Source organism: Bidens hawaiensis, unplaced genomic scaffold, assembly GCF_021521415.1.
Source record: "Bidens hawaiensis isolate Kalapana, Puna unplaced genomic scaffold, B.hawaiensis_p1.1 tig00055907_1, whole genome shotgun sequence".
NCBI classification, from domain to species: domain Eukaryota; kingdom Viridiplantae; phylum Streptophyta; class Magnoliopsida; order Asterales; family Asteraceae; genus Bidens; species Bidens hawaiensis.
In genome coordinates, this window is record NW_027500075.1 from 75,723 (window position 1) to 86,933 (window position 11,211).

The 11,211-nt window shown below is 42.2% G+C and overlaps 1 pseudogene; it reads left to right on the plus strand.

Annotated features, from left to right (window-relative positions):
- Positions 1-10,156: 10,156 nt before the first annotated feature.
- Positions 10,157-11,203, plus strand: LOC143601216 (fasciclin-like arabinogalactan protein 4; annotated as a pseudogene).
- The last annotated feature ends 8 nt before the right edge of the window (positions 11,204-11,211 follow it).

An 11,211-nucleotide genomic window follows, 5' to 3' on the forward strand; every position in this document is an offset into this window, starting at 1 on the left:
GGGCGACACTTTGAGGAGAACAAGATCACCAACTTGAAATTCGAGAGGCTTCCGCCTACGATCTGCGTAACTCTTCTGTCGGCTTCTGGCAGTCAGCAGATGATCACGGATCTTGGCGATTTTATCGGTTGTCTCTTGAACAAGTTCGGGTCCTGTGATTTGAGTTTCACCCACTTCGCTCCAACAGATCGGGGAGCGGCACTTACGACCGTAAAGTGCTTCAAATGGGGCCATACCGATACTGGAATGATAGCTGTTATTATAAGAGAACTCGATCAAAGGCAGGTGCGAATCCCAATTACCTCCAAAATCAAGAACACAAGATCGGAGCATATCCTCAAGAGTTTGAATAGTTCGCTCAGACTGACCGTCAGTCTGAGGATGATATGCCGTACTCTTGTCCAAGCGAGTTCTTAGCGCAGATTGGAGAGATTTCCAAAAGCGGGATATAAAACGGCCATCGCGATCGGATATGATGCTCAAAGGAGTACCATGGCGGCAGACAATTTCCTTGACATAAAGCTGCGCGAGTTGCTCAACACGGTAGTTTTCACGAATGGGCAGAAAGTGAGCAGACTTAGTCAAACGATCCACTATTACCCAAATGCTATCATGTTTGCTAGCTGTCAAAGGTAACTTGGTAATAAAGTCCATCGCTACACATTCCCATTTCCACGTAGGAATTTCTGGTTGTTCGAGCAAACCAGATGGGCGTTGGTGTTCAGCTTTCACTTTAGAACAAGTCAGACATTTAGCTACGAACACAGCAATATCCTTCTTCATACCGGGCCACCAATAAGTTATGCGCAAATCCTTGTACATCTTATCAGCGCCAGGATGAATAGAATACCGAGATTTGTGCGCTTCACTCAGGATATCAGCGCGAAGATTCTCATCAAAGGGAATCCAGATGCGATTGAGATAGCAGAGAATTCCACTCAGATTAGGGACAAAGAGTGCTTCCGCGCCACACGCTAACTCGGCGCGAAGGTTACCATTACTGATGGATGCGCGCTGCGCGTCACGAATACGCGATTCAAGGTTGCTTTGAATCGGCGCGAAGTGAAGCTGGGTGCGCGGCAAGATACAGTTAAGCTGGCAGGGTTTTCGGCTGAGCGCATCGGCTACCACATTAGCCTTACCAGGATGATACCGGATCTCACAATCGTAATCGCTGATGAGTTCGTTCCATCGGCGTTGCCTCATGTTAAGTTCCTTTTGATCAAAGATATGCTGAAGGCTTTTATGGTCAGTGTAAAGGATACACTTAGTACCATAAAGGTAGTGTCTCCAGATCTTCAAGGCAAAAACAACTGCACCAAGTTCGAGATCGTGTGTTGTATAATTCTTTTCGTGAACCTTGAGTTGCCTTGATGCGTAAGCGATAACCTTGCCTCGTTGCATAAGAACACAACCGAGACCTTGGTTGGAGGCATCGCAGTACACGACAAAATCATCATTACCCTCAGGTAGCGCAAGAACAGGAGCTTCACACAACAAACGCTTGAGCGATAGAAAGGCTTCTTCTTGCTTCGAGCCCCAAATATACGGTTTACCTTTGTGCGTTAGAGCTGTTAAAGGCAGTGCGATCTTTGAGAAGTTCGAAATGAATCGCCGGTAGTAACCAGCTAAGCCCAGAAAGGAACGGATCTCAGAAGGAGAGGATGGCGTAATCCAGTTCTTGATTGCTTCAATTTTGGATGGGTCGACATGAATACCCATCTTGTTCACAACATGGCCAAGAAACTGTACTTCATCAGACCAAAATTCACACTTGGAAAGCTTAGCATAGAGCTGCTCGGTTCGAAGCTTTTGCAACACCAACCGGAGATGTTGCTCATGCTCGGCCTTGGTCTTAGAATACACCAGAACATCATCGATAAACACGATCACGAATTTATCTAGGAAGGGCCTACACACCCGATTCATTAGATCCATGAAAACGGCGGGTGCGTTGGTTAGACCGAAGGACATGACCAAGAATTCAAAATGGCCATAGCGAGTTCGAAAAGCAGTCTTCGGAACATCTTCATCGCGGATGCGCAACTGGTGATAGCCAGAGCGGAGATCAATCTTCGAGAAACAAGAGGCACCTTGGAGTTGATCAAAGAGGTCGTCAATGCGCGGTAAGGGATACCGGTTTTTAATGGTGAGTTTGTTCAACTCGCGGTAATCAATACACATGCGAAACGATCCATCTTTCTTTTTAACGAACAACACCGGAGCACCCCAGGGCGAAGAGCTAGGGCGAATGAATCCTTTAGCAGTCAACTCTTGAAGTTGGCTGGCCAATTCTTGCATCTCAGCGGGTGCAAGACGATAAGGAGATTTAGCTACGGGGGAAGCACCAGGGACAAGATCAATACGGAACTCGACTTCACGAGCGGGAGGGATACCAGGAAGATCATCAGGAAAAACTTCAGGAAAATCACGCACAACAGGGATATCGCGAAGCTTCTTCTTTCCTTCATCGGGTTTAACCACATGGGCTAAGAATGCAATACACTTCTTCCGCATGAGTCTTTGGGCTTCGGCGCAAGACATAAGTTTAAGACCGCGGGAGGGTTTTTCGCCGTAGATGTGAAGATCACCATTTTCTCGAGGAATGCGAATCAACTTCTTGGCGCAAATAACTTCGGCGCGATTATGCGAAAGCCAATCCATACCAATAATAACATCAAAGCTTCCAAGAGGCATGGGGATGAGGTCAATCAGAAAATCGTTTTCGTTAAGGTTAAGCGTGCAATCTTTAATCACTGAGTTTATTAAAACAGTTTCACCATTAGCCAATTCAACTGAAAAATCTTCTTTTAAATCGTTGCGTGGTCGCGCAAGCTTCTGCTCGAAGGCGCGAGAGATAAAACTTCGATCGGCGCCAGTATCAAAAAGTACAGAAGCATAAAATCCGTTAAGCAAAAATGTACCATTAACTACGTCATTATTCGCTTGCGCTTGGTGCGCGGTTATGTTAAAAGCTCGTCCACGCGTCACTTGGTTTGAAATCTGGTTCACCGGATTCGCTTGCGTAATCTGAACTTGTAGCCTTGGGCACGCGTTCCGGAAATGACTGGGATCACCGCAGTTAAAGCATGATCTGGGTCGTGGGTTTTGGTAGGTTGGTTGTGGATTCTGCGGGTAGACTGGTGGTGTTGGCGCAATTGGGTTGGCGAGAGGGACTCTACAGTATTCGGCAGAGTGACCAACGCGGTCACATCGGTTACATTGTCGACACGGGGTTTGGGTTGGGTGGTGAAGTCTACAGGTTGGGCAAAAGGGTTGATTTCCTGTGTAAGGTTTCTTAGGAGGCGGGGCAGGGAGTGCTGGATTGGTTAAGGCATAGTTATGGACTACAGGAGGTGTTGGGTAGGCTGACAGAGGGTTAGGCGCATAAACTGGGGGTTGGTAGGTGGGTTGCTGGACAATGGGCGGGTTGGTAAGCGCATAGGCCTTGCGCCTGCGCTTGAGGTTGTTACGGTTTGAGGGTTCTGGTTTGGTTTCTGTTGGTTCAGGGACAGTCTTGGTGGGTTTGGTTTTCTCAGCTCCCCGCAGGAACAGGGTTCCTGCTCTGACATGGTTGTCGCTGAGCACAGCGGCCAACTCAATGGCGTCAGAGAGGGTAACTGGGTTTCTGGCCCATACAGAATCTTGAATTTCCATGGGGAGACCCCCAAGGAATTTCTCTATGGCTCGGCGGGAAGGGGTAACAAGGTGAGGGACCAGTAAGCTTAGCTCGTGGAAGCGCGTCGCGTACTCGCGCGCTTCTCCGCTGTATTGCTTCAAGTTCCAGAATTCTTCCTCCAGGCGCTTAACTTCGTTGGGAGGGCAGAATTCTCGCGTCAGAATTTCTTTGAATTCCTCCCAGGGCATGCTAGAAGCAGCTTCTGCGCCACGCGCATGAGCTACTCCATTCCACCATGTAAGCGCTCTAGATTCCAGGACACTGGAAGCATATAGGGTTCGTCTGTCTGAGGGGCATTGGGTGTGGAGGAAAGTGTTTTCTATTTTCTCAAGCCATTGGAGCATCACGGTGGCTCCTTCAAGACCTGTGAACTTTGGAGGGTTACCCGCGTTAAAGGACTTAATGTTATAACTGGAGGTGTTGGTATTGTTTTGGCTCAAAGCTTGGGCTATTGCGGCGGCCATTTCCTGGGAACGTTGCTGTCTACGCATGCGCGAGGCTTCTCTTCTCTGAAATCGGCGAGATAGCGGAGGCATTCTATAAAAATTTTAATTTTAGTTAATATCTTGGTTTTAGCGCAAAGTTTTAATCTTATAAAGCTTGGTTTCACGGAGTCAGTTACTGTCAAAAGTTAAAGTAAAATAAATGACCCTAAATGCAGACTTAATAAAGGTAACAAATTCGAATCAAGAATCGACAATTCATGTATCACCATGACTTTCCGAATTCCCAATTTAAAATATACGAGTAAACGAGTATTGGAGATTGACGATTCATGTATCACCATGACTTTTCAATCTTCAATATAATATATACAAGAAAATGAGTATTGGAGGTTGACAATTCATGTATCACCATGACTTTTCAAGTCTCCAACCTCAGAACATAATCGTAAATGGAAATTGAAAATCAACTATTCATGTATCACCATGACTTTTCGGATTTTCAAATCCAACAAACGAGTATGTAAGTAAAATCAATAAAAATCAAAATTTAACAAAAATCGAAATATCGCGGAATAAAACATAAAATCATATACTGCGCAAGCGCGAGCATATTCATAAATAACGAGTAATTAACAATAAGCGCGCAAACATGAGATTTCTCTCATGCGCGAGAAGGGACTCTTAGGTATTCTAGGCCGTTACGTCTAACCACCTATCCTAAAGTCAACGAGCTCTGATACCAATCTGTAACACCCCGACCAAAGGCGGATTATACATCGGGGCGCCACATATTGTTTCATTACTCGTGACACTATTGGGTGTCAATATTTAATAAATACATTCATTCGCGCACGCGCAGGGTAAACACAAGATAACATAAAACATCATAAATCAATATATTATAAATTATAATATTCGAACAGCAAAAACTTGTCTTGATACATTTTAATCTAGGTCCAAAATAAAGAAACTTCCTATGTGTCCACAAGCTCCAAAACAGCTACTGCAAACCTGAACATGTGTTAAAATAAACGTCAAACACTTGCGTGTTGGTGAGAAATCAAGTTTAATACAGTACATAGATAACAATAAATCTGCGCGCAACACGTGTATGTCTGGTGTTTAACAAGGGTGCAATCAGATTGTGATCAAGCCTAGATAGATCATAGCTCATAGTTCATAGTTCAATCCGTGCTCCCAATTGAGCACAAAAACGAGAAAACATCTGTGCAAGTGTAAACAAAGAAAACCGTAAACGATAGGTCTCCCGTGTTCATCTAATGGATCCATGAAAACTTCGGAATAGGCCGAACAAAGCGGTTAATGATTCACACATACAAATAAACAGCCAAGTAAACGTCCTCAACACATGGGATACTGCGCGACTAAAGTTCATAAACAAGTTTAAGACTCTAAGTTTGTATGAACACATGAACATCCCAAAACATTTAAAAGCAAAAAGGGATTAGGTACGAGATTACTCACATGATAAACGATGCGGTGTAAGATAAAGCAAGAACCAACTTTAAACAAGCACAAGTTAACCTATAAATAAGATTATTGTTTTAATGATTTGTCTTGATTATAAGTTAGCATAAGTAAATTATTATATATAATATATATATTACCGGAAAAGCAGGACAGAACAGGGAGGAAGACGGAGGCAGAGAGGAAGACGGCAGAGAGAGCAAGGGGCAAGAGAACAGGAGAGATTAAGTGTTTTGTGTGTGTAGTGTTATGAAAATATTACTATTATTTATAGAGAAACCCTAGGAGACATGAATCCAGAAAAAGGGGAAAAGATCTCAAGACAAACAGAACAAGACAAAACAAAAGATAACAAAAGATATCCAAAAGCAAGAGATATCAAAAAGCATAAGAAAACAAAAGCAAAAGATATGGAAAGATATGGCAGCTGCAGGGGGCAAAGGAAAAGCTGACAGGGAACAGTAAAAAGCATGGGCGGGTCAGATAAAGGTACTGGTCAAGCATGGAAAAAGCAGATCTCAAAAGATAATGTCAGTCACTTTTTCTGTCAACCAATGGGGTTGGTGCGCATGCTGCGCCAAAAGTGGCTTTTCAGACATAAAGCAGATTAGGTCAACAGCACAAAAGATAAGACAACACAAAAGCAAACGGCTAGATTAAACAGAAGAAAACTCAAAGGGTTCAGCGCGAGAAGGCTAAGGCGCGAAGGCAGACACAGAAGGTCAAGAGAGCGCGAGCGCGAAGGCAGACAGAAACAACCTTAACGCGTCGCGGAAAGAACTATATTTCTAAGCGCGCCGCGGGAAGAATCATATTTCTTAGCGCGCCGCGGGAGGAACTAAAATTCCTAGCGCGCCGCGGGAAGAACTATAATTCTTCGCGCGTCGAGGGATGAACTACGATTCTTAGCGCGCTGCGAGAAGAACTACAATCCTTAGCGCGTCGCGGGAAGAACTACCGTTCTTAGCGCGCTGCGAGAAGAATTACAATTCTTAGCGCGCTGCGAGAAGAGTTCGTCTCGCGTATCGCTGAAACAGGTGGTCTTCACGCAGGATTCCTTGTAAGGGGTCTGGCGCGTGGAGCTGCGCAGACAACCTTAGGCGGGAAGGAACAAAGGACAAGCAAAGAGTTAGAAGAAAAAGAGGGAAACAAGGCGTAAGGGCGGGACGGCGACAAGAGGGAAAAGAAGGCGGAAAGAGAGAAGGAGAGGGACGGGACGGCGGAAAGAAAGAGAGAGATAGAGGCGGGAAGGAAAATATATTATTATTATTAAAAAATAAAGTATAAGTATAAATAAATATTAAATCATAAAAGAAAGAGATCGGATAAGGGAAACGGGTACCTGGGTCGGGTCGGATCGGTTCAGATGTCACAGGGGGGAGGGGTGGCTGTTCATTTAGGGTTAGAGATTATCTTTTAATTGTAATGTGTAATGTCTCTTGTCACACCCCGACCAAAGGCGGCGGAACATGCCGGGGTGCAATGTGATTGGACAAATACACAAGACACTATTTAAAGTGACAATATTTATTCAACTCATTTTAGTTCAACAAATCAATAAATAACACATCTCATTCACACAACCAAGTTAAATACAAGTAGCAAATATATTGTTCGTTTTACTAATATCCTAATAGTCTTGGTAACGTTTTCGTCAAGTCCTCGAGTCAACAATAGTCAAACCTGTAACATTTCATAAAATAAAGTTTGTCAACACAAAGGTTGGTAAGCAATTCAATAAATTTGAGCAACAATAGTATATAGTATGAAAAGCCACAAAACTAGTATACAAAACAATAAATAAGAGCTATAAACTTGGATAAAATAGTTAACGCTAAACAAGTTAGCGACACCTAGCTATTGACAATTAGTCTAGGATTTTATTGACAATTGCTAATAAGCTTACATTAGCACCACCTAGCTACAAGGGGTTGCCAAGTAGTCTAGGATTTTATAGTTATCGTTAATTGCATTATGTTAACGACACCTTGCCATTGCCAAATGGTATATGATTTATAGTTCAGTAGCACAAGATCTGAGGTTCATTTTGGCCATTTTTCTTGCACTTTCTTTATGTGCATTTACTTCTTTTTTTTTCAAAAGTTCAGGTATGGTAATAGTAACTCTTTGACACATCAAAGGATCAAGCTAAATAACAATCCCATAGTTTCGCACCTCTCGTATAACATCAATCGAACATGTAGATGAAGACGGTTGATGAACCACATGGGCAAAACACCATATCGTAATTCATTTAACTTGAAGATGAACAATGGTTAGGGTTTGAAGTATCGACAAGCGTGCGGGGGGGGGGGGGGGAGGGGTGGCTGTTCATTTAGGGTTAGAGATTATCTTTTAATTGTAATGTGTAATGTCTCTTGTCACACCCCGACCAAAGGCGGCGGAACATGCCGGGGTGCAATGTGATTGGACAAATACACAAGACACTATTTAAAGTGACAATATTTATTCAACTCATTTTAGTTCAACAAATAAATAAATAACACATCTCATTCACACAACCAAGTTAAATACAAGTAGCAAATATATTGTTCGTTTTACTAATATCCTAATAGTCTTGGTAACGTTTTCGTCAAGTCCTCGAGTCAACAATAGTCAAACCTGTAACATTTCATAAAATAAAGTTTGTCAACACAAAGGTTGGTGAGCAATTCATAAGTTTGAGCAACAATAGTATATAGTATGAAAAGCCACAAAACTAGTATACAAAACAATAAATAAGATAAAATAGTTAACGCTAAACAAGTTAGCGACACCTAGCTATTGACAATTAGTCTAGGATTTTATTGACAATTGCTAATAAGCTTACATTAGCACCACCTAGCTACAAGGGGTTGCCAAGTAGTCTAGGACTTTATAGTTATCGTTAATTGCATTACGTTACGACACCTTGCCATTGCCAAATGGTATAGGATTTATAGTTCCACCATCCAAAAGCTGTAAACACATGGGCAAATAAACATAGAACACCAAATCGAGCAATTATTCAAGTCAAGTATACAATCACGTTTGTGGGTTTAAGACTCAAGTAAATAACGCATTTAGTTTGATAAGTATGAAATGTCACCCCAAAACGAAAGATGGAAAAAGAGATATGAAAGTACTCACCTTGCAATAATAAAGTTAATGAGAAATTTAAGGATGCGGTTAAGCGAGCTGACTGGTCAGAAAATAAATAAACCTGAAACTTTGAGGGAATAATATACAATTAAAAGCGAGAACGTAGCCGCTGGAATCAGGTCTAACGGATGTCTAGAATTTGAGTTATGAAATAAACAATGTTTAAGCGAGCTGGTACTGTTCAGAATCCGAACTGCGAGTCTGGAGTCGGGCTCTGACCACTACACTCAAAATATTATGACGAACAGAAAAGTCTTCTGGTCTGAAATCTAGTTCTAACCAGAAATAGAGTATTCAAATTATTCCATTTATTGCAAGCGTGACAATTTTTTTAATGACAATAGTGACGGTTATTGGACCGATTGGACGACATCCAGGGAATCCTCCCATCATAAAACGTTTCAGCCTATGACAAAACTATCCTGAACTTCTTTTGTCCGCAACATCTACCATTAAATGTTCCACCTATTTTTAAAGTTATTTGCATTGTAGTCTATAGAGCCTTCTTAGGTTTAACAAACAAATCGTTTTTTCTCCAACTCTGATGTATTAAAACTCTTTATTTTATACCTTTAAATATTATATATAAATAGTTTAAATACAGAATTAAACACATGTAAAAGCTAGTTATTTGAGGGTGTTTGAAATTGCTTATTTTTAGCAAACTTATAATTATTAACTTTTTTATAAAGTTAAAAGTTGTTAGAGATTGATTTATGAGGAAATTCATTAAGTTAAAAGATTAACGTGACGTGTAAGTTTTCCCAAAAGTTATAAAGGAAGTTATAAGGAGCTAAAATAAGCAACCCCCCCCCCCCCCCCTCTTGATATTTAAAAAAACAATCAGTACACTAAGAAATAGCCGAGTAGTAAATCGAATAAACATGATCACCAGACTAAGAAATAGGCGAGTAGTAAATCGAATAAAAATGAATATAGTATTTTTATTTGTTCGTTTAGTTATAGCCAAACAAACAAATGAGCAGAATCACTTAGTAATTTTTTGTTTGTGTTCATTCATTAAGAAAATAAAGATGTTCGTATTCGTATTGTTCATTAATATTTTAAATGGATGCAAACATAATTAAGCGAATATAGAAGAATACAAACAAGCACCAATTAAACATAAACAACAATCTTCAGATTCAATATACCACCATCATCTTCACATGATTCAACAATATGAAACATTATATAAGTAAGCAGCAATATCCAAACTAAAGACTACATATCATTTGATGATTCAAGAATCAAGTCAAATACAAGCTCAAGAAATAAACATAAACCAAATAAAAGACGCAAGTGTTAAGTAAAGGGACTAAATTAGAGAAACAATACAAGTACACGGACTTAATGTCAGAGTACTTCTAACTCGGAATGTATATGCTTTCAACAAATCATTCACGCCTCATTACTCACGAGTCCAGCTTCCACTGGGCAGAAATAATAATCAAATGGCAGTTTCCCATTTTACCCTTACTATATCTTTATATTTCCTATTATTATTATTATTATTATTACACTCCACCACCACCGCCGCCACCGTTAACATCACACACCTCTTATCCCCATACCCAGACTTCTCCGACTTCAACAACCTCCTCACCACCACCACCGTCGCCGACGACATCACCCACCGCACCTCCGTCACCATCCCTAACTCCATCCTCCGATCCTCCGACGTCATCCGCCACTCAACATCCTCCAACAACATCGCTGACGTCATCCGCTACCACGTCCTGTTGCAATACCTCTCCGTCACCGACCTCACCGGACTCCCACCCTCCGGCAAACTCATCACCACTCTCTTCCAAACCACCTCACGCGCCACCAGCAACTTCGGCTGCGTCAACGTCACCTACGACGCTCAAACCAACACCACCACCGTCCGGTCACCGGCGGTATACTCTCAACCGCCTAACTCGCCGCCGTCATCTCTTTAATCAAAACGCTTCCGTACAACGTCAGCATATTCTCCGTAGATTCGCTCATCATCCCGTACGGTTTCGATCTACTCGCGTCGGAGACACGGCCGCCGTTAGGGCTTAACATAACAAAAGCATTAACCGACGGCCATAACTTCAACGTCGCGGCGTCAATGTTAGCCGCATCCGGAGTCGTATCGGAATTTGAATCCGACGAAGGCGGCGCCGGAATCACGTTATTCGTTCCGACGGACGACGCGTTCGCCGATCTACCGCCGTCGGCGAACTTCCAGTCGTTACCGGCGGATAAAAAAGCCGACGTGTTAAAGTTTCACGTGCTGCATTCATATTATCCACTCGGTTCGCTTCAATCGATTGTGAACCCGGTTCAACCAACGCTAGCTACCGAAGACAAAGGCGCAGGTAGCTTCACGTTAAACATATCTAGGGTTAATGGATCGGTTGCTATTAATACAGGCATTGTTGAAGCTTCGGTTACACAAACTGTTTTAGATCAGAATCCGGTTGCAAT